The following is a 25,065-nucleotide window of genomic DNA, read 5'->3' as shown; positions in this document are numbered from 1 at the left end:
AGCTGAAGCCAGCGCATCCTCTTCTGCGTCCTCTTCCGTGTCCTCTTCTCCCAGAATGCGCCTGCACCGCCCCGCTCGTCACTTCCGGAAGTGACAAGCGGGGCCGGTGCAGGCGCATTGATTCCTGGGAGCAATGACGTTCAGCTCCCAGGAATCAATGCAAAGAGGAAGTGATAGCGCGGGCCGCGGCCGCAGAGAGAGGAAGTGGAAGAAAGGTGAGTATATTTTTCTTCAATAACAAGGTAAGTAAACAAAAAAAAAAATCGTAACTATCCATTTCTTTTTCAGGTGACCAAAAGCAAGCGGATGGCCCAAAATCGATTATGTTGATTTTGTGGCCGGAACTCCGCTTTAATCACTTGTGCATTCAGCTGAGAAGACATGGATGTAAAAAAAAAAAAAAAGCCATGGAGTCGGTTAAGCCATGAACATGTTATTAGCAATCAATTTTAATTTAATTACATTTCAAAATGGCTTATGTGGTAGTTATATATGTTTTTTTTAATACATTAAACAGGTATACATGGAGCTTCCCTGATTGTGACATTACCATACACTTCATACCTTAAAGCCTTCCAGTTGATCACATTGCCTCCGATGTCATTACTATTAATATAATCTGTAATATTTTCTGGGGTCAGAACTTTGTCCCATAAGTTAACATCTGCAATGTCACCTACAAAGGACTGCTTTGCTTCAAATGAACCTCCATATTTGTCCTGATCTTGACCAATAATAATTACCCTGTCACTAGCAATGACATGTCCTTTCTCTAGATTGCTTGAAATAAAGGGTTTCTCATTGATCCACACAATCACTTCTCCTTTGGAAGAACACCAACTCACACAAGTGCTTGTCCATTCTCGGAAATGGGTGCTATTTAGCTGGAACTCTCTGGAGTGGCTGTTAGTTGCAAAAATGAAAACATGACTCGCTCTTCTAAAAAATAATGTGAATTCATTGTCACGATTTCTGGTGGCCAAAGAAAACAGGCAATATTCATCAACCAGAACTCGTGAAGGGTTGACTCTAATACAGACGGTTGCCTCTGCGAATGGCTCATTTCTTTCAGGAATCAAGTGGACATAGGAAGTGTCTGACTTCACATGGAATGAAAACATGTTGTCACCCATATCTAAAAAAAAAAATGGAAAAACAAATACATGTAAATTTATTTTTTTAAATGCTATTAAAAGTTAAAATTGAAATGTTGTGTTCTTCACTGGAAACATACAACAGTATCAGCACCTCCCTGATTTCCAAAGGTTGTGTACTTAGAGCATAGCGGCAGTGCCCACCGCACGTGTCACTGCCTTGGCGGCTATTCAGCTCCCCTTGGATGCACCCATGGATGTTTGGGTTTCACTGTCTTCCCCTCGCTGCCCCCCTTTCCTCTTGCTCTCCTTTTTCTCGTGCCCTTCCTTCTGCCTCCTTCTTCCTTTCCCCCCATCTTTCCCTTTTGTGTGTTCCCCTGTCACCCTCTCTCCTTCCACCCTTTCCCCTCTCTCCCTCTCCTCGTTCCCCTCCCCTCCGTTACACTCACAGACTCATTTGTCCACCATTTGGTGGGCACTTTTCCTCCATTGGCCACAATGATGGTTCCCGTGCCATGAACTCTCTGTGCCGGGTCTCACGCTTCCGGGGTCTGGGCCCCCCGCCCCCTGAGACAGCAAGTTCCCCTATGGGGTTGTCGGGAGATGGGGGGCCCCCCTGATATGCTGCTTTAACCTTCTAGTCCTGGTTTTCACCGTTATGGAGGCTACTCCGTCTGCTTGACCCCTTACTGTGGTTCACAATCCCATACTGTTCCCGAGGTGTTTTTTTGCACTATTGTGATTCCAGAGGTTATATGATGCACCTGGGTCCAAGTGTGATTCTGAGTAGATTTCTACGTTTTCTATTGCATACCATGACTGTATTTTGTTTGCATATTTCTTGGAGTTTCTCTGTATCTCTGTCATGCTCTTACTATATGTATGCTGTTATACTCTAATAAACTGTTTTGACAAAAAAAAAAAACAGTATCAGCACCAATAACATATGTAGTTATATAAAGTATACCTAGTAATGCACAAGCTATACTGAATCAGTTGAATAATAATACAGCCTCCTGGTTCTAACCATTAGGGCAGAGGTCTCCAAAGAGTCTAAACAAAGGGCCAGTTTAAGCTCATTCAGACTATAAGGGACCACACTGTGGCAGTAGAAAATGCCCCAGACTCAGAGGGAGAGGGCAATGTCTCAAGCTTGGTGGTCAAAGGGACTATAAAGATTCCATAGTGCCCGTGGTGAGTAGGAGGAGGACTAGTGCCCCATCATTGGTGTCAGAGGAAGGAATACTGCCCTGTCATTGGTATCAGTGGGAGTAATGGTGCCCCATCATTGGTATTAGTGGGAGGAATAATGCTCCATCATTGGTAATAGTGGAAGGAATAGTGCTCCATTGTCAGTGTTTGTGGAAAGAATAGTTCTAGATTTTTGGTTTCAGTGGAAGGAATAATGCCCCATTGTTGGTTTTAGTGGAAGGAATTGTTCCCATCGTGGTTGTCAATGGAAAGGATAGTGCCTCATCTTTGGCGTCAGTGGAAGGAAATGTACTCCATCTTTGGTGTCAGTGGAAGGAATAGTGTTCCATCGTTGGTTTCAATGGGAGGAACAGTGCCCCACTGCTGGTGTCCGTGGAAGGAATGTTGCCTAATCATTGGTGTCAGTGGGAGTAATAGAACCAAAGGGCCAAATAAATGCAAGCAAAAGGTTGCATTTAGCCCATGGATTGCAGTTTAGAGCATTAGGGGAGAATACTGTAAGTGGTGACTGTGTCTATGGAACCCAGATTATATTGATCTTCTGCAAGGAGCCCCTATTAGAGTTTGCAATTTGGTAGAGGGGGATGGCAGAGTTATTGACATTTTTTCCCTTAACAAGCAAGGTGGTAGAGGATCATTTCCAGGTATTTAGAAAAGCTTTTGTTTTGTATAAAAGTTTAATGCTTCAAAAAGTCTTTTAGAACAGGGGTCTCCAAACTTTTGAAACAAAAGGCCAGTTCATTGTCCTTCAGACATTAAGGGGGTTGAACTGTGACTGATGGTAGTAGAAAATGCCCCAGAGTGAATGTAAATAATGCCTCAGGTTTAGTGGTCAATGGGTGTAAAAAATATTATACTGTGGTTAGAGAGAGGAGAAATAGTGTCCTATAGTTGGTATTGGTGAGAGAAAAAGTTTTCCATCGTTGGCGTCAACGAGAGGAATAGTACCCCATAATTGGTATTAGTAGTTTTTTTGTGCCCCATTCTTGGTGTCAGTGGAAGGAATGGTGACTCATCGTTGGTGTCAGTGGGAGGAATAGTGCCACAAGGGCCTGATAAAGTAAAGCAGGACACAGTTTTGAGAATACTGTTTCAAAGTATGTAGAATCTTAAAGTTTGATTGCAAGTTGTATTTTGCTTATTTTCTATGTGACTGTAAGATACACGTAGATAAGAATCTCGCCTATTGGAACATAACTCTATTTAATGTGTTTTATGTGACTATTGTCATTCCAGCTCTACAAGCATCATTCTAATTGTGTTTTTATTGCATATCTTGAGCAATGTAAACAAAAGACTGTGTAGTCATCTGTTTATATGATCTTTTTTTGAAAATCTATAAAAAAAACTATTGGCAAGAGAAAGGGATCAGAGCCTTCACGAGGTGCATAATACAGCTTGATACAATAAACCCCAAAAGAGAACAAGTTGACTCACCTGTCAGACCCAGGATTCTTGCAGAACATGCAAACAAGATCACCGAAAAAAGCATTTTCCTGATAATATAGGTAGCCTGAGATATAAAATAGATATGCATTTTAATATTTAGCTTCAGCCTGTGTCTGGCACTTTCTTATAGCGTTCTAAAAGTTCTGAAAGCAACAATAGCCAATTTGTGATTGGATAACTAATTCATTATAGAAGGCTATCAAATGATAAGTTCTGTGTAATTAAAAAAAAAAAAAAAACAATTATGCACAGACTTTATTTAAGGGTCTCTTTACCCTATCTCAAATTGTGTTCTCAAATTTAAATTATTTACTTCTATGTTATACAGTTGAAAAATCAGTATTTTAACAAAATACGTACATGCCTAAGTGATAATGAAACAAATTAAGATGGCCACACCCAAACAGATTTTGCTTAGACTAAAGGCCCGTACACACGAGTGGAAATTCACTTTCATTATTGAGCTAAACATCACATTGCTTTGATTGTTTGAAGTTAGTAGTTTATGTAAGAGTTATCTTTTTGTGTCATTTTTAGTTCGATCATATATTGTGATTACATGTCTTGTGAATAAATATTTTTATATATTCCATACTGTAGACTGTACTCACTAAGATTGGTATATGCTTTTAAAAATAAATTAATCAATTAAAAAGAATTCACTACATATTGATTTGTGGAAATAAGTGAAGATTCTCCTTTCTCACAGATCTTTGCTTATTGGCATAAATAGACACTGTTATATTCAGAGCAGTATAAATATGCTGACATAATAAAGTACGAGCGTGAGATATTATTATTAAATATTCTTACAAGAGGTAAAATTTACAAGTTATCAGAGGTTCTAACCCTTTCCTTTTCAACCCAAAGTTAAAATAACTGCCTAGATTTGCTTTTTAAAAGGACAATTTCCCAAGTTATATAAAGAAAACACCCAGTCCCCCTTCCTAACCCCTAACCTGGGCAGTTACTCTCAATAGACTTAAATGTGGCCATAGTTCAACAGTAAGGCTCGGTTCACGCTACATCGCTCCGACTTAGGGGGCGACCTGTGAAGTAGCGTGCAGCGCGATTTCGGCGCGACTTGCACGGACTTCATAAAATGAATGTCTATGCAAGTCCCTCTAGGTCGCCCCGAAGTAGTACAGGACTCTTTTTCTAAGTCGGAGCGACTCGTGTCGCTCCTATTAGAACGGCTCCTGTACCAGTCAATGGACCGCGACAGTGCGTGACTTGTCAGGCTGACCAAGTCGCCTGACAAGTCGGACTAGTGTGAATGGACACTAAGGGTAGGATCACAATCAAGTCTATGAGAAGTTACTTTGCTAGCATAGGTAGCTCTGGATAAAATTTAGGGAGGAAGAAGAAGGCTGTAAACACTGGAGAAGGCTGTCACCAAGAGGTGTGTAGGCAACTTAGTTGGGTTGGGTTGATGCTTAGATTAGCTTGGAGAATAGAATGGGGTGGGGGGGGGGGTATTTTTAATAACTCCTGAACTTGTCTCTTTAAGTATAACTAAAGGCAAAACTTTTTTTTAATTTTGGATAGAGTGGAGAGGGATTAGGCTTCCTGTCAATTTGTATTGCTGTCTGTGCCCCTATTAGGAAGATCCACCCTCTCTTTTTGTCCTGTTTACTGTTACCACTGAAAGTGTAATTAAAAGAAAATCACAAATTTTGGGTTGCCCCCAGAAAAGTAACAGAGAGAAAATCTTCCAATAGGGACACTAGTTCAGGTGGCTTGGGGGTCCCCAAGGAATTCTGTTAATTTGCAGAGATTTCCTTTCACTTCCTGTTGGGTTGTGGAAGAGGAAGTGAAATGATATCTCAGCAATGGGACATAGATGCCGGAAAAAAAATCTGATAGGGGCTATAACTCTCCTTTGTTCTATCCAAAATGAAAAAAAAAGGTTTGCAAAAAAAGGTCTAACAAACCCCAGATGTCCTAAAAAGCGAACATGTTTCCTGGCCACTCCTATCACTTAGGGGGCTTGCCAGCCGCCTTTTGATAGCAATAAAGAAACACTAGCCCCCTCCCAGGCAAAGTGACGTACCGGTATTTCACTAGCCTGGGAGCCAATAGGGGGCGAGCGCGCGCCGCCGGAGGCGCGCTCCCGCCCCCGCTCGTTCCCTAAGCAGCCCGCGCGTGTGACCGGCGGACCCAATGTCCGCCGGTCACTCGCGATCGTCGGGTGGAGAGGGAGAAAGGCAGGCGGCTAATGTAAACACAGCCGCCTGTCATTTTCCCCTGTGTAAAAGCACAGATCATACGGTCCTGCTATGTAGGACCGTTGATCTCTGCTGTTACACACACAGCCACATCCAATCACAGTTAGAAGCACGCCCCTAGGGACACACTTAACCCCTCCCTCTCCAATAAAGTTAACCCCCTTCCCTCCCAGTGTAATTTTTGCAGTAACAGTGCATATGTATAGCATTGATTACTGTAGAATGTCACTGGTACCCCCAAAAGTGTCAAAAATGTCAGTCAAGGGTCCGATCTGTCGGCCGCAATGTCGCAGTCCCGCAAAAAAAAAATCGCAGATCGCCGCCATTACTCATTAAAAAAAAAACAATAAAAATGACAAAAATCTTTCCTTTAGTTAGTAAATGCAAGAACTTTTGCGCAAACCAATCAAAATACGCTTTTTGCAATTTTTTTTTACCAAACATATGTAGCAGAAAACAAATTGGCCTAAAATGTTAAAAAATTTAGATTTTTAAATTTTTTGGGGGGGGAATTTCATATAAAAAAATGTGAAAAATATTGTTATTTTTGCAAAATTGTCGCTCTTTTTTTGTTTATAGCGCATGATCAAAAAATCGCACAGGTGATAAAATACCACCAAAAGAAAGCTCTGTTTGTGGGGAAAAAAGGACGTCAATTTCATTTGGGTACAGTGTCGCATGACCGCGCAATTGTCCGTTAAAGTCACGCAGTGCTGAATTGCAAAATAGGCCCTGGTCAGGAAGGGGGTAAAATCTTCCGGGGCTTAAGTGGTTAAAAAAAAGAAAGAACTCTGGCCCCCCCTCCCCACACACCTATATGCACACCTAAGATGCACATTTGTATATAAACAGTGATTGGGTAACTATATCAGGTATCGCCCCTTATGCAGAATGACGATAATAATTCTAGGGCCATTATTTAGGCTTAACACTAAACCGATGAGCTGTGAAGGTTTTTGGGGCTCAAATTTTCTCACCATTTTGCAGACTCATGCAATTTTAAATCCTGACATATTTGGTATTTGTTTACTAGTCCCAGTCTCATCTTTTACATTTTTACCAAAAATAGGAACTATATTGTGTTTGTGTTCCCTAAAATTAAGTATAATACATTAAATATACATATTACAGTTCTCATAATGCTTCTGCAAATGTCACCAATGAACATTTTATGACCAATTAAAGCAGAACTAAACTCTCTTAATCAACAATAACTATTTTTAATCCTTATGCTGCTAGTCTTATTAGACAGTATTGTATATAATATTATATTTATATGTCTTAAACTTATTTTTTTTTTTTTCACATTAGCTGCTTCCTGGTTTTTGGCCCAGGCCAAAATGCTGTCATACATCCCAGAAGTCTTCATGGACTTTTTTCCCTTTTATCTAGGGGAGGGGAGGAGGGGCTTTCTCAGCTAAGCACACCCCCCTGCCTGCTAAAAGCAGATGGATTCCAGGTAAATGCCAAGTAAATGCTACACAAATCCGTTACTCAAGATGGCCACAGCCAGAAATGATAGAGGGTGTTTTTTAATCATATGCCGGCTGCCACGCCGCATAAATACTGCGTTACTAACAAAGAAAAGCCGCTCAGGTGAGACAAAGCATTCCGAGTGCGAGTCGGATCCGTCATCCAAATACTTCACAGCCAAAAAGAGAAATTGACCGCACTCAGGAATTGTGTGGTTATCAGTAAGCGATCTTCAGAATCGTGAAACGCGTCAACCAGTCGCATGTCCCTGTGATGTACTGTCTATATTAATCCTTGATAAGGAATTAAATACTTTGATATTCGTCAATTCCTGAGTGCGCATAAATATTGTGCCAGGCTGGCTCAGCTGCGTGATTCGATATATGGGTACATCGGTTCGCGGCAGTGGTGCTGGGGGGCGAGCGCCCCCACTAGCAAGTGGGGATGCTGATTCATGGGCTCGGCGGCAACATAGCTGACCATTGTTCTCTCTGAAATGATGACAGAGCGCCTTTGATCCTTCTATATAGGATCACAGTTCTCTGGGGTCATTTCACAAGCCCATCCCCCATACAGTTAGAAAACACTCCCCTAGGCTCACACTTAACCCTTTGATCACCACTGTGTTAACCCCTTCCCTGCCAATGTCATTATTACAGTAATAGTGCATATTTTTAGCACTGATTACTGTAGTAATGTCACTGGTCCCCCCAAAAGTGTAAAAAATGTCAGTTAGGGGTCCGATCTGTCCACCGCAATGTCGCAGTCCCGCTAAAAATTGCAGATCGCCGCAATATCTAGTAAAAAAAATAAATACATAAAAATGACTTAAATCTTTCCCTTAGTTTGTAGACGCGATAACTTTTGCGCAAACCAATCAAAATGCGCTTATTGCAATTTTTTTTTAACCAAAAAATATGTAGCAGAAAACAAATTGGCCTAAAAGGATAAAATATTTAGATTTTTTTATTTATTTTTTTTTTTTTTGGGAATGTTATATAGCAGAATGTGAAAAATACTGTTTTTTTTTTTTTTTTTTCAGAATTGTCGCTCTTTTTTTGTTTATAGCACAAAAAATAAAAATTGCACAGGTGATCAAATACCACCAAAAGAAAGCTCTATTTTATTTATTTTTATTTTGCCTGGGAGGGGCTGACCGCCGCCGTATATAGTCGGGCGGCGGTCGGCAAGTGGTTAACATCTGTAATGTCACCTACAAAGGACTGATTCGCGATAAATGTACTTCCATGTGTTTCCCAAACCTGATTATAAATAATAAGTGGGTCATAAGCAATGGCATGTCCTTTCTCAAAAAATTGTCTAACGTAAATCGCTCCTCACTGATCTACATAATAACCTTTTGTCTATTACCTGAAAGAGTAACGTTTTAAAATAACATGTTTATATTCATTTTTAGGGTTTTTTTGTTAAAAAAAGTGTGTAAACTCATTGTCATTTTTTTTCGGCAGGCAAGTTTTTTCGGCAACATCAAATAGACGGGAAGTGAGGTGGAATTTACTCAATGTGACACAGACAGCAACAAAAATAGTTTTTCTAGCAGGAAGTTTTGGAGCTGCGGTCAAGATTTTGTGGCTGATTGTGTCCCTTTGAGAAAGCCAAAGGTTTATTTGAAATCTGACAGAAACATCTCGCCCACAGGAACACAGGCTGAAGTTTTAACCCTTTCCTACTCTATCCAAGGTTAAAAAAAGAGTTTGGTTGCAGCTAAACTTTAAAAGATTCTGTATGCGAACCCTAGCAATAAACCTTTAAAACATTTTGCTATGACTTGGGTTTTTGGGTTTATCTCATGTCCATCACTTTACCACCTCCCAGTCTTTGCTGTCATAGTCAGACTTGCAGGAGCACCACTACAGTCCTCAGATGATAGTCCAAAGATACCTACAGATTGAACAACGGATCTCCTGTTCTACCCAGAATTCGGAATTCCTCTATATCAGCCATTCTCAACCAGGGTTCCCTGGAACCCTACTGTTCTTTCAGAGGTTTACTTGGGTTTCTTGACTTGCGGCTGATTGACCTCCCATCTGAAGATGCCTCAATAGTTTTCTTGGCACAATCAATGACATGACACCAATTATATTTTTAGCTGTCTGCAAGGGTGGCATTCCGACCACCAATGTAAAGGGAGTATTCTTCATTGTAAGGGGCATCATTTCTATTGACCCCCTAATACATTAATTTTAGCTGCGGTTCCCCAAGACCTGAAAAATATTTCAAGGGTTCTTCTTGGGTAAGAAGGTTGAGAAAGGCTGTTCTATTCTAAATCGGTCATTGAACATGTTTGGCTTTATGTGATGCGGTCCCCAAACTAATCTCAACTCTGTACTCGGTTCTAAACAGTAATTTTTTGCAGTCCCCCCAGGCACATGTTAGGAACTGGGAACATGTCTTGGCACAACCAAGATCTCCTTAGGGGTGGAGCAAGTTCTAATCTTGAACAGCAAAATGTTCTTTAACATGATTACTAGGGAAGTAGCTTATAATGGTCTCTTCAGTTAGTCCTGGGTACCTGCTCAGATTGCAAAAGTAGTTCTGTCCTTCAGTGACTTCTGTGGTCATTTAGATGATATGCTCCATAAATGGTGTTTTTTTTCGAAAATGTGCTCCCTTTTGGTCCAAAGTTTTTGGTCTTATCCAAACTTTGTTTCATGTCACATCCAGAAAGACCCTAGAATAGCTCTTTTACATCTCCCTATCTTAGGCCTCCATATTACTATCCAGAAAGATGCTAGAGTGGCTCCTCTACATCACCCTATCCTAGGACTCCATGTCGCTATCCAGAAAGACCCAGAATTGCTCTTCTACGTCTCCCTACCCTAGGCCTCCATGTCACTATCAAAAAAAGACCCTAGGATAGCTCTTCTACATCTCCCTATCTTAGGCCTCCATGTCACTATCCAGAAAGACCCTAGAATAGCTCCTCTACATTTCGCTATCCTTGGCCTCCATGTCACTATTCAGAAAGACCCTAGAATAGCTCCTCTACATTTCACTATCCTAGGCCTCCATGTCACTACAAAAAAGAACCTAGGATAGCTCTTCTACATCTCCCTATCTCAGGCCTCCATGACGCTATCCAGAAAGACGCTAGAATAGCTCCTGTAGATTTTACTATCTTATACCTCCATGTCGCTATATAGAAAGACCCTAGAATAGCTCCTCTACATTTCACTATCCTAGGCCTCCATGTTGCTATCAAGAAAGACCCTAGAATAGCTCACCAAATCCCCAGCATATGCTTGCCACCTTCCTTTTTATAGTGCCTAAACAGAAATTGCAACGTACAGGTTAAAACAAATGCATGTGTTTCATGTGAAGTAGAAACCTTCTAGTATCGTCATAGCCTGCTACCAATATTTTTCAAAGTTTGGAACTTTGGCTCAAAAATGCATTTATATGTTGAATCTATCTATCCTTGATTGCCTATAACTGTTTGGGGTTTTTTTGTCTCTTGTTCTGAGAATTTTGGGGGCTGTTTTCCTCCTATTCTTCCTCTTTCGTACTATTTATTTCTATATGCATTTCTTTTTTTTTATTTATTCAAACGGTTCTTTATTGAACAAATAAGGGCAAACAACAGTATCAGGGTAATGCAATAATCCACAAATAGTTAAATAATCGGTGAACAGTACAACTGGGCATAGAGATCAAAAAGACATATTCGCAAATACATTATGAAATGTAACCTGAGCAAGCGTCATTGGTATTGAACAGTTACATGACATCGTAAGGCAAAAAGACCGAGACATACATCAAATGGCCAGTAGACCAACCAACTATATGGCAAAAGAAGAGGAGGCCCCAAAATACATGTCTCCGGGCCTGAGTCCACCTATCCCATATCTTATTAAATTTCATGGGGCATCCACGATGTGTTCTAAATGCATTTCTATGCTCAAATATCCATTTCTGCGTTTAATCTACTGTATCTATCCTCAGTTACCTACACTGTTTGTTTTCTCCTTTTGCCTCTTGTTCCGAGAACTTTGGGGGCTGTTAGATATTTTTCTTCCTCTTTCTTACTAATGGTTTCTATAATTTCCTCTCTCCCTTCCCCTTCCCCCCCTTGCCACCATAACCTCCTACTATCTACTTTTGGGATGGCATGTGGGTCAGGAAATGCAGATCACCTCTCGGGTGTACCAAAGGTTTTTCATTGTTTTTTTACCTACCCACCCTAACTTCCCATACCCCGGATACCACGCTCTTCCATATACTTCTCTGTATGTTCCTGACAGCTTGGTACAGCCCCAGTGTGAGTGATATTGTTGATCTGGATTTCCTTGAAACTTCATTTCAAATATTAAAACAGAAAATGTTTTGTTATATCTGTCTAATAGGTGCAAAAAATAAATTCAATATTAATTCTGAGAAAAATCTTGTCCAACAACTTGCTGTGCTCTCTGCCTGTGCTTCACTCTTATCCATTAGATCAGGGTTTCTCAACCAGGGTTCCGTGGAACCGTAGGGTTCCTCCTGAGGTTGCTAGAGGTTCCTTGAGCAATGGGCAATTTCTGCCTCTCAGGTAAGTTTCCAATGACACCATTGTTCCTTTTAACTATCTGTAAGGGGGTAATTCTTCCCAATGATGACAAGAGTAAAGCCCCGTACACACGCACAGATTGTTGGCCAACCGATCGGCCGTCTTTTGTCCAGTGTTGTTTGTTGGTTGAAATGTGCTCTAGACTTGCACTGGACTTTTGTTGGCCAACAAAAACCAACTTCAGAAGTGATGTCATGTGATGGTTGACTTTCAGTGTGTTTTTTCTTCTCTGAGCATGCCCAGTCTTGCTCATCTGATTTTTGTCTGCCGAAATCTGTACTGACTGAGGAACAATCGGCCGTTCTTTGGTGGCCAACAAAAAATTTATAGCATGCACACCAGACTTTTTTCGGCCGAAAATTCGCAGTTGGTTGTCGGAAGCATCATACTAACAAGCCTACAATCGGCAGATCGGACGTTGGCCGACAATTTACGGCCAACAATCTGTGCGTGTGTACGGGGCTTTAGGAACATTCTTTCCACTGACTGTCACACTAATGTGTCATGAGTTGTAGATTTCTAACTTTTAGCTGGGGTTCCCCAAGAACCAGAAATTTTCTCTGTGTTGAAAAGGTTGAGAAAGGCTGCATTAGATTGTTAGCAGCTCTCTCTGAGGACTACAGAACACTTCCCCTTGTCTTATACAAAGGAGGAGATGGGAAAGTGTTTGGAGGTCCGGTCCTAGATTAACAACCTTGCTTTTCCATAGGTACAGTTGGTAAGTGAGCGTTGTCACCCTAGAACACGAAGCGTGTTACCGGCAAGATCACCAGGTGAAAATAAAATTATTCAGTTTAACCACTTCTGGACTGGGCCTTCTTCTGATACTTGTTGTTTACAAGTTAAAATCCGTTTTTATTTTGCTAGAAAATTACTTAGAACCCCCAAACATAATATATTTTTTTTAGCAGAGACACTAGAGAATAAAATGGAGATTGTTGCAATATTTTTTATCACACCGTATTTGCACAGTGGTCTTACAAATGCAATTTTTTTGGAAAAAATATACTTTTTTGAATTAAAAAATAAGAAAACAGTAAAGTTAGCCCAGTTTTTTCATATAATGTGAAAGATAATGTTATGCCGAGTAGATAGATACTCAACATGTCATGCTTAAAAAATGCACACGCTCGTGGAATGGCGACAAACATTGGTATTTAAAAACCCCCATAGGCGACACTTTAAAAATGTCTAAAGGTTAGCAGCTTAGAGTTACAGAGTCTAAGGCTCAAATTGATCTCGGTGATACCTCACATGTGTCGTTTGAACTTCTAAGTTCCACTCAAACTTGGAATTTACGCTTATTTGATTCCCCCCCCCCTCCGGTGCCACATTTGGCACCTTTCCCTACTTCCGTCAGACCTCACCGCGGCGAGGTATGTCAGCAGTTTGGCCCCCCCTCCTCCTTCCCCTGCTGCAGGGCCAGTAAGAGAGCGCAGCGCTCTTCACGCATGCACAGTAGGGAAAAGACTGTGAAGCTGCAAGGCTTCACTGCCAGGTTCCCTTACTGGCAATGGCAGAGGCAGCAGGGGCTGACTGGCAACATCTGGCCCAGGGGGCAAGTACAAACCAGAGGCCCATGGTGCAGCGATTCGGCCCTTCTCCCACTCTCCCTCTTCCCGGCCTCCCCCTGACCCCCATTCCAGGCTAAAGCTCTGCTCCAGGTACTCTCTACTCGCTGGCTGCATCCGGGTTCTCTACCTGGCCAGCAGGGGGCTGTTGTGGAGAGCTGGGACAGCTCAGTTAGGACTAGAGGAGAGTCTCCAGTGGGGCATGGAACCGGCCTCTGTTTAGACCCAGTTTACACCATCCATGCTTGAGGGGGGGTTGGGAGGATTTCTGTGCTCTGTCCTTGTCTTCCACCCCCACTTAGTAGGTCAGCATCAGGGATTTTTTACTTCTCTTGACCAGAAAACTTTAGGCATGTCTGGCAGAAGCAGTGCAGCCTTTTTACGGGGGCATCAGAGCAGCCCAGGGGGCAATTGCCCCCCCCCCCTGCCCCCTGGCCCAGTCCTCCCCTGAACGGCAGTATCCGACAGCCGATGGAAACATCGGCTGCGGTGCTTGCATCACTGGATTCTAGGACGGGTAAGTGTCCTGATATTTCAAAGTCAGCAGCTATAGTATGTGTAGCTGCTGACTTTTAATTTTTGGAGGGGGGGGGGGGGAGAACTCAAATTAAATGTAACCTGCAAATCCCACACTTTTGTTTCATTTGAATATTTGAATGTTTCTGATCTGCAGGTAATTCAAGTATCCAGGAAAAGGCAGTCCATGAATTGTATTATTCTATAGACAATGGGGTAATCTGCATGCTTACCCTAAAACAAATCATAGAATTGTCTGACTTCCTTTTTGGAAAGAAAACCAGCGCCAACATAAAAAGAAATGACTATAAATAGCTTACCTTTTATGGAGTAAGAGGTATAAGATAACACGGTCTGCTCGCTTTTTTTATTGACTATTGGAAATGATAGGGGAACTGAAGTGTTATGTATAAAATGAGGGTTGGAATAATATGGCAAGATTTATTCATCCATCACAACTTCCTCTTTTCTTTTCCTCAACATTTAAAGTGACCCTGTCACTACAGCTGGCAGCCTGTAAAAGAAGATGCTATATGCTTACCATGCCACATTGCTGAAGCCCTGAAAACCTGCTCCTCTCACACAGGGTTGCCATTCCCCATACCATTTTTTTTTTGGCATCAACCTAATAGATTCCATGGATGTATATAGCATTTCCATATCAAAATTTAAAAACACGATCTCAGGAGAGCTGCCACTTCGCCTAAGGCTACATTTAGCATATACCATAAAGGTAGGTATTGTTGGTAATGAATACTTAGCCCGACCAGAGTAATTCTTGGCTACTGAGGCCTGACAGACAGGTTCCAATGTCAATGAGCGTGGGCTGTGATCTGTCTCTCCTGAGGTTAGGAAATAATTTTAAACTGGTCGGGCTAGGTATTCATTACCAACAATACCTACCTTAGAGCCCTCTTTATGGTATATGCTAAATATAGCCTTAGGCAAAATGGCAGCTCTCCTGCGATCTTGTTTTTAAATTTTGATATGGAAATGCTATATACATCAATGGAATCTATTAGGTTGATGCCAAATATACCCCTGATGAAGGAGCTGTGAAAGTCCCGAAACGTGTCGGGTGGAGGACGTCTATCCTTTCATTGTATCAACATTGGTGTATTATGTCTATGCATTCCATGTACTATCATGCATATTTAGTTAGGGTTTTTTATGTCAATTGTAATAAAATTGCTTTTTACTCAAATCTACGTTTTATAGTATTGAGTGCCTTTAAAGTCCCACCCAAGGGGAACCTTTCCACGATCTATTTAATAGGGATGTGGCACATTTAGAGTCGGTTCACACTGGGGCGGCACGACTCTGTACTACTTCGGGGACGACTTGTGCATTGCCATGCACCACGACTTCGGAGCGACTTGCATGGACTTCACATAATGGAAGTCTATGCAAGTCGCTCCGAGGTCGCCCTGAAGTAGTACAGGACCCTTTTTCTAAGTCGGAGCGACTTGTGTCACTCCTATTAGAACGGGTCCTGTAGCGGTCAATGGACCACGAGGGAGCTCGACTTGTCAGGCTGACAAGTCGCCTCACAAGTCGAGCTAGTGTGCATCGACTCTAAAAGTCGGTTCACACTAGCGCGACTTGTCAGGCGACTTGTCAGCCTGACAAGTTGCGCTCCCTCGCGGTCCATTGACCGCTACAGGACCCGTTCTAATAGGAGCGACACAAGTCACTCCGACTTAGAAAAAGGGTCCTGTACTACTTCGGGGCGACCTCGGAGCGACTTGCATTGACTTCCATTATGTGAAGTCCCTGCAAGTCGCTCCGAAGTCGTGGTGCATGGTAATGCCCCTGAAGTAGTAAGGAGTCGTGTCGCCTCAGTGTGAACCGGCTCTTAGGGAGATTTTTCACAGATTTTTCAAAACTATTGCATACATAAATAAACAAATCATTGATACAAATGAATGAAACTAAAACATAATCTTTCTAACATAAAATAAAACTTCATGATAATTGGTCCATCAAAAGCACGGGTCAGCCGCTTGGAAACTGCAGAGGACAAGACAGGAAACTATTATCACCCAACCCCCCCCCCCCCCCCCCAAGCAGTCCCCAAAGACAGAACGCTCGTTATCGATTTTGAAGATGCACTCGGGATAAATTCAGTACTTCGCAATTACATATCTTTTGATCAATATAAATGTACACACTATTAGAACATGTGAATGTATTTAAATGAAATTGCCATTACTGCCATACATTCAGAGTTGTATAAAGTACTCGAAACCCATACTTGAGTAAAAGTACAAGTGCTCGATCAAAAAGTGACTTGAGTAGAAGTGGAAGTGCTCGATCAAAAAGTGACATGAGTAGAAGTACTAAAGTATTCAACATGTTTTGTACTTATGTATTGCAAGTAGTTTTTTTAAACATCTTGCTACTCAAGTACTGAAAGTAAAAGTACAAGTACTGTGTTATGTAGTTATTAAAGAAAGAAGTCAAAAGTTTGAACATCATATTGTTTTTTATTATTTCAAATGCAGCTTTTATTTATACATACAGTAGCATTTATTTTCGTATGCGCTGATAATACACATGTTTTGAGCTTCATGAAACCTGCCATCTACTGTTCTGGCAGTGGTAATTTTTATAATTGTAATGAGTAACTCTGCAGCACAAAAAAAAAAAAATATCGGAGTAGAAGTATTAAAATCATTGAAAAAATGTAGTGAAGTAAAAGTGGAAGTAGGAGAAAAAAATTCTACTCTAGGAAAGTACAGATACCGCCTTTTCGGTACTTAAGTACAGTAGTGAAGTAGTTCTACTTAGTTACTATACATCTCTGCATACATTTCACTGTGCTCATGAGTATATGGGACTTTTAGGGCGCTAATCCTTTTACCCTCAGAAAAAATACACATAACGCACTGATGGTATAAAAACATATCTTTATTATTCATTAGCAAAATTAAAAAAATGGACTCGTAGGTCCACATAAAAATACATTCGATGCATCTAGAAGTGTTCATAGCAACATCTACCCCATACACCTTCCTAGTTAAATTCAGTCCTAACTGTCACAATACAACCAATGAGATGAATAATGGCTATAAAGATGACAATGGAAGGTGCTGTATCCCAATGCGTTCTGCTGGTTGAGCTTCTTCGGGGGTTCAAGAGCACAACTGGGCATCCACAGTGTAATAATCCTTCCAATGTGAGTTCAGTCCTGCAGGGAGCAAGCGTTGGGGCATGGACAGAAGCGGGGCAATAGACCCCCCCAAAGTGGTACAGCACGAGAGCCCCAGACCGGCCAATGGGGAAGGTGGATACCATCCAGATTAAAGCCTGCACTAATTAAGGCAAGAAATCGCATGTGTGCTTAGGCTCCGGGATCCACACAAGGTGACGGTGAACCATAGCTTATCCAAGTATAATAAAGTTAATTCACTTAGTGTCCATTCACACTACCGCGACTTGTCAGTCTGACAAGTCGCGGTCCTTGCAGTGCTACAGGACCCGTTCTAATAGGAGTGACACAAGTCGCTCCAACTTAGAAAAAGGTTCCTGTACTACTTTGGGGTGACCTCGGAGCGACTTGCATAGACATCCATTATGTGAAGTCCGTGCAAGTCGCGCCGAAGTGGCGCGACCTAGTGTGAACCAGCACTTAAAGTTCTTCATGGATACCCTGAGATGATAAAACACAAGATGCATCACCAGCAGTCCTCAAACCACTTGATAAGAAGTGTATGCTTATCAGAGTGAGCCTGGGTTATCTCTACCTAACTGTGACCGATCCTTCATAACCCTACCTCCAACCCCACTTTTCCCTCTTCTTATTACTCTACCACTCCATTCTTCCTTATTTTTCCCTCTTTGACTTTTTGAATGGCTGTAGTGTCACCCTGGAACATTCTGGGGCCTACATAATTCAAAATCAAGATTACAAACTCACATTGTCCTGTACAATACAATACGCCGCCTTTATTTTCTCAATACATTCAAGAAATTTCTCAATATATAGAAACTCTCTGCATAATGGTAGTGAGCTAGGACACCAAGGCTTGGTGCACCTGGATACTGCTATATTCTTTCATTGTTAAAGCGGTAGTATACTCTTTTTTTTTACTTTTACCTACAGGTAAGCCTGTAATAAGGCTTAGCTGTAGGTACAATTAATATCTCCTAAACCTGCACGGTTTAGGAGATATTTGCCATGCATGCAGCCGCTCACGAGCTCACTTCAGAGTTCCTTGCCGGGAACTTGCCGGAAAGTGACTCCCGCGCGCACGCGCGGGAGTGACGTCATCGCGGCTCCGGCCACTCACAGCGCCGGAGCCGCCAAACCCGGAAGAGACGCAGAGGGAGCATGTCAGCTCCCAGAGCGGTGTCCGGGGGTCCGTGTCGGGGCTTCATTTTAAGGTAAGTATTTCATAATGAGCTAGTATGCGATGCATACAAGCTCATTATGCCTTTGTCTTGCAGGGTTTTTTTTTTTTTTTTTTCAGGGAGTATACAACTGCTTTAAGTGAACCCCATCAAGCATTGACTGCCGCTATTCACACTGAATTGTGAAGATGCTGCGTTTTACCTTTTCTTTTTGATGTGCCCCATGCTTTACTTTATAATCTTACCAAAAACAGATTAAGTAAAAAAGAAGTCAAAGAAACTCATATTACAAACTAAAGCACTCAATATTTAAATACTATAAAGTAGCCTTTCTAAAGCAGGATTCTGTGGAAACTCCAGGGTTCCTTCAGAGCTTCAATTTATACCTCTCATAAGTTCCCAGTTCCACCAACTATCTTTTTTTAGCTATCTGTATTTTTTTAAATGCACACAAATATAAGAAGCATCCTCAGGGGCTGACTGGCAACCTTCAGCCCAGGGGGCAAGTACAAACCAAAAGTCCATGGTGCAGCGAATCGGCTTCACTCCTACTATCCTTCTTCCCGGCTTCCTCCTGACCCCCATTCCAGGCTGAAGCTCCACTCCAGGTACTCTCTAGTCATCGGTCGAACCGGGGTCCTGACCTGGCCAGCAGGGGGGCGGTTGGGGGATCTGGGACAGCTCGATCGGGGCTGGCCAGAGGAGGAGAGTCCCCTATGGGGCATGGAACTGGCCTCTGTTCAGACACAGTTTACACCATCCATGCTGGGGGGGAGGCCGGCGCTCTGTCCTTGTCATTATCCCACACTTAGTAGGTCAGCGGTGGAGTCTTTTTAATTATCTTCACCAGGAATCCTTTAGACATGTCTGTGGCAGAAGCTCTGCATCCTTTTTACGGGGCATCAGAGCAGCCCGGGGGGCTATTGGCGCCCTGCCCCCTGGCCCAGTCCTCCCCTGAGCATTCTTCCCAGTGGCTATCATACTAATGTACAATGAGCTGTAGATACAGCAGTTATTAAAAAATGTTCCCCTGTAACTGAAAATATTATTTCAAATGTTCCTCCGGATTACAAAGGTTAACCGGTTGCCGACCGCCGCAAGTACATATACTGCGGCGGTCAGCCCCGGCCAGGCAAAGTGACGTACCAGTACGTCACTAGCCTGGGAGCCAATAGCGGGCAAGCTCGCGCCGCCGGAGGCGTGCTCCCGCCTCGGCTCGTTCACGGACACCTCCGTGCGTGTGACCGGCGGACCCAATGTCACTCCCGATCGTCTGCTGTGAAGGGAGAAAGGCAGGCGGCTAATGTAAACAAAGCCACCTGTCATTCTCCCCTGTGTAAAAGCACTGATCTAACGGTCCTGCTATGTAGGACCGTTGATCTGTGCTGTTACACATACAGCCATATCCAATCACAGTAAGAAGCACGCCCCTAGGGACACACATAGTCACTGCATCTCTAATAAAGTTAACCCTTTCCCTGCCAGTGTCATTTTTACAGTAACAGTGCATATGTATAGCACTGATTACTGTAGAAATGTCACTGGTACCCCCAAAAGTGTCAAAAATGTCAGTCAAGGGTCCGATCTGTCCGCCGCAATGTCACGGTCCCGCAAAAAAATCGCAGATCGCCGCCATTACTCGTTAAAAAAAAAAACAACAAAAGTCTTTCCCTTAGTTAGTAAACGCAATAACTTTTGAACAAACCAATCAAAATACGCTTATTGTGATTTTTTTTACCAAACATAGGTAGCAGAAAACAAATTGGCCAAAAATTTTGATTTTTACATTTTTTTGGGGGGAATTTCATATAAAAAAATGTGAAAAATATTGTTATTTTTGCAAAATTGTCGCTCTTTTTTTGATTATAGCGCATGATCAAAAAATCGCATGGGTGGTCAAATACCACCAAAAGAAAGCTCTGTTTGTGGGAAAAAAAGGACGTCAAATAGGTTTAGGTACAGCGTCGCACGACCGCGCAATTGACCGTTAAATTAAGGTCAGGAAGGGGGTAAAATCTTCCGGTGCTTAAGTGGTTAAGAAGGGCTGCTAAAAAGTATATGTGATAACTAACAATACCCACAACAATATAAATTTCCTTTCTTTAGACAAGCAATGAGTGTTACTAAAACGGTTACTAAAACAGGAATGGCCTAATGCAGGGATCCTCAAACTACGGCCCTCCAGCTGTTGCGGAACTACACATCCCATGAGGCATTGTAAAACTCTGACATTCACAGACGTGACTAGGCATGATGGGAATTGTAGTTCCTGAACAACTGAAGGGCCATAGTTTGACCCCTGGCCTAATGGGTGAGGGGAAAGCCTAATAGACATAGGGAAACAGTATGAGGACAGTAGAAGCATGTCTTTCTTTTACTGTCATATTCTGTGAACCTCCGATGCAGTACAAGAGTCATTTATGGCCATGTCTCACAGGCGATCCTGTCATTAGCAACAACCCAGCAGCGACAGGATTACTATGCTTTGTTCCCTTGCTACCGAAATGAGTGAACAACTTCTGGGGAGGAACATTCTGCTGTCCCAAGTGAAGTACATTACATATCTGCCTGAGGTAAATTACATGCCTGCCTGAGGTATATTACATGTCTGCCTGAGGTATATTACATGTCTGCCTGAGGTATATTACATATCTGCCTGAGGTACATTACATATCTGCCTGAGGTATATTACATGCCTGCCTGAGGTACATTACATGTCTGCCTGAGGTACATTACATGTCTGCCTGAGGTATATTACATGCCTGCCTGAGGTATATTACATGTCTGCCTGAGGTATATTACATACCTGCCTGAGGTACATTACATATCTGCCTGAGGTATATTACATGCCTGCCTGAGGTACATTACGTGTCTGCCTGAGGTATATTACATGTCTGCCTGAGGTACATTACATATCTGCCTGAGGTACATTACATGTTTGCCTGAGGTACATTACATGTCTGCCTGAGGTATATTACATGTCTGTCTGAGGTACATTACATGTCTGCCTGAGGTATATTGCATGTCTGCCTGAGGTACATTACATATCTGCCTGAGGTACATTACATGTCTGCCTGAGGTACATTACATGTCTGCCTGAGGTATATTACAGGTCTGCCTGAGGTATATTACATGTCTGCCTGAGGTATATTACATGTCTGCTTGAGGTACATTACATGTCTGCCTGAGGTATATTACATGTCTGCCTGAGGTACATTACATGTCTGCCTGAGGTACATTACATGTCTGTCTGAGGTACATTACATGTCTGCCTGAGGTACATTACATGTCTGCCTGAGGTATATTACATGTCTGTCTGAGGTATATTTCATATCTGCCTGATGTACATTACATGTCTGCCTGAGGTATATTACATGTCTGTCTGAGGTATATTACATGTCTGCCTGAGGTACATTACATATCTGCCTGAGGTATATTACATGTCTGCCTGAGGTATATTACAGGTCTGCCTGAGGTATATTACATGTCTGCCTGAGGTACATGACATGTCTGCCTGAGGTATATTACATGTCTGCCTAAGGTATATTACATGTCTGCCTGAGGCATATTACATGTCTGCCTGAGGTACATTACATGTCTGCCTGAAGTATATTGCATGTCTGCCTAAGGTACATTACATGTCTGCCTGAGGTATATTACATGTCTGACGGAGGTACATTATATGTCTGCCTGAGGCACATTACATGTCTGCCTGAGGTATATTACATGTCTGCCTGAGGTACATTACATGTCTGCCTGAGGTATATTACAGGTCTGCCTGAGGTACATTACATGTCTGCCTGAGGTATATTACATGTCTGCCTGAGGCACCTTACATGTCTGCCTGAGGTACATTACATGTCTGCCTGAGGTATATTACATGTCTGCCTGAGGTACATTACATGTCTGCCTGAGGTACATTACATATCTGCCTGAGGTACATTACATGTCTGCCTGAGGTATATTGCATGTCTGCCTGAGGTACATTGCATGTCTGCCTGAGGTACATTACATATCTGCCTGAGGTATATTACATGTCTGCCTGAGGTATATTACATGTCTGCCGGAGGTATATTACATGTCTGCCGGAGGTATATTACATGTCTGCCTGAGGTACATTACATATCTGCCTGAGGTATATTACATGTCTGTCTGAGGTACATTACATGTCTGCCTGAGGTACATTACATGTCTCCCTGAGGTACATTACATATCTGCCTGAGGTATATTACATGCCTGCCTGAGGTACATTACATGTCTGCCTGAGGTACATTACATGTCTGCCTGAGGTATATTACATGCCTGCCTGAGGTATATTACATACCTGCCTGAGGTACATTACATATCTGCCTGAGGTATATTACATGCCTGCCTGAGGTACATTACGTGTCTGCCTGAGGTATATTACATGTCTGCCTGAGGTACATTACATATCTGCCTGAGGTACATTACATGTTTGCCTGAGGTACATTACATGTCTGCCTGAGGTATATTACATGTCTGTCTGAGGTACATTACATGTCTGCCTGAGGTATATTGCATGTCTGCCTGAGGTACATTACATATCTGCCTGAGGTACATTACATGTCTGCCTGAGGTACATTACATGTCTGCCTGAGGTATATTACAGGTCTGCCTGAGGTATATTACATGTCTGCCTGAGGTATATTACATGTCTGCTTGAGGTACATTACATGTCTGCCTGAGGTATATTACATGTCTGCCTGAGGTACATTACATGTCTGCCTGAGGTACATTACATGTCTGTCTGAGGTACATTACATGTCTGCCTGAGGTACATTACATGTCTGCCTGAGGTATATTACATGTCTGTCTGAGGTATATTTCATATCTGCCTGATGTACATTACATGTCTGCCTGAGGTATATTACATGTCTGTCTGAGGTATATTACATGTCTGCCTGAGGTACATTACATATCTGCCTGAGGTATATTACATGTCTGCCTGAGGTATATTACAGGTCTGCCTGAGGTATATTACATGTCTGCCTGAGGTACATGACATGTCTGCCTGAGGTATATTACATGTCTGCCTAAGGTATATTACATGTCTGCCTGAGGCATATTACATGTCTGCCTGAGGTACATTACATGTCTGCCTGAAGTATATTGCATGTCTGCCTAAGGTACATTACATGTCTGCCTGAGGTATATTACATGTCTGACGGAGGTACATTATATGTCTGCCTGAGGCACATTACATGTCTGCCTGAGGTATATTACATGTCTGCCTGAGGTACATTACATGTCTGCCTGAGGTATATTACAGGTCTGCCTGAGGTACATTACATGTCTGCCTGAGGTATATTACATGTCTGCCTGAGGCACCTTACATGTCTGCCTGAGGTACATTACATGTCTGCCTGAGGTATATTACATGTCTGCCTGAGGTACATTACATGTCTGCCTGAGGTACATTACATATCTGCCTGAGGTACATTACATGTCTGCCTGAGGTATATTGCATGTCTGCCTGAGGTACATTGCATGTCTGCCTGAGGTACATTACATATCTGCCTGAGGTATATTACATGTCTGCCTGAGGTATATTACATGTCTGCCGGAGGTATATTACATGTCTGCCGGAGGTATATTACATGTCTGCCTGAGGTACATTACATATCTGCCTGAGGTATATTACATGTCTGTCTGAGGTACATTACATGTCTGCCTGAGGTACATTACATGTCTCCCTGAGGTACATTACATGTCTGCCTGAGGTATATTACATGTCTGCCTGAGGTACATTACATATCTGCCTGAGGTACATTACATGTCTGCCTGAGGTTCATTACATGTCTGCCTGAGGTATATTACATGTCTGTCTGAGGTACATTACATGTCTGCCTGAGGTATATTGCATGTCTGCCTGAGGTACATTACATATCTGCCTGAGGTACATTACATGTCTGCCTGAGGTACATTACATGTCTGCCTGAGGTACATTACATGTCTGCCTGAGGTATATTACATGTCTGCTTGAGGTACATTACATGTCTGCCTGAGGTATATTACATGTCTGCCTGAGGTACATTACATGTCTGCCTGAGGTACATTACATGTCTGTCTGAGGTACATTACATGTCTGCCTGAGGTACATTACATGTCTGCCTGAGGTATATTACATGTCTGTCTGAGGTATATTTCATATCTGCCTGATGTACATTACATGTCTGCCTGAGGTATATTACATGTCTGTCTGAGGTATATTACATGTCTGCCTGAGGTACATTACATATCTGCCTGAGGTATATTACATGTCTGCCTGAGGTACATTACATGTCTGCCTGAGGTATATTACATGTCTGCCTGAGGTACATTACATGTCTGCCTGAGGTACATTACATGTCTGCCTGAGGTATATTACATGTCTGCCTGAGGTACATTACATGCCTGCCTGAGGTATATTACATGTCTGCCTGAGGTATATTACATGTCTGTCTGAGGTATATTACATATCTGCCTGAGGTATATTACATGTCTGCCTGAGGTGCATTACATGTCTGCCTGAGGTATATTACATGTCTGCCTGAGGTACATTACATGTCTGCCTGAGGTACATTACATGTCTGCCTGAGGTA

At 42.3% G+C, this 25,065-nt stretch overlaps 1 long non-coding RNA gene across 1 annotated transcript; it reads right to left on the bottom strand.

Annotated features, from left to right (window-relative positions):
* Positions 1 to 540: 540 nt before the first annotated feature.
* On the bottom strand, positions 541 to 14,485 carry LOC309543372. The gene is made up of 3 exons (XR_014224785.1): positions 14,431 to 14,485; positions 3,744 to 3,819; positions 541 to 1,135 (listed from the first exon to the last, which is right to left on the bottom strand). It is a non-coding gene; the product is annotated as an uncharacterized lncRNA (long non-coding RNA).
* Between the last annotated feature and the right edge of the window lie 10,580 nt (positions 14,486 to 25,065).

Source organism: Pelophylax lessonae (genome assembly GCF_965119305.1).
Source record: "Pelophylax lessonae genome assembly, chromosome: 13".
In the NCBI taxonomy this organism is placed as follows: Eukaryota; Metazoa; Chordata; class Amphibia; order Anura; family Ranidae; genus Pelophylax; species Pelophylax lessonae.
This window is presented reverse-complemented; position numbering and strand designations above follow the sequence as displayed.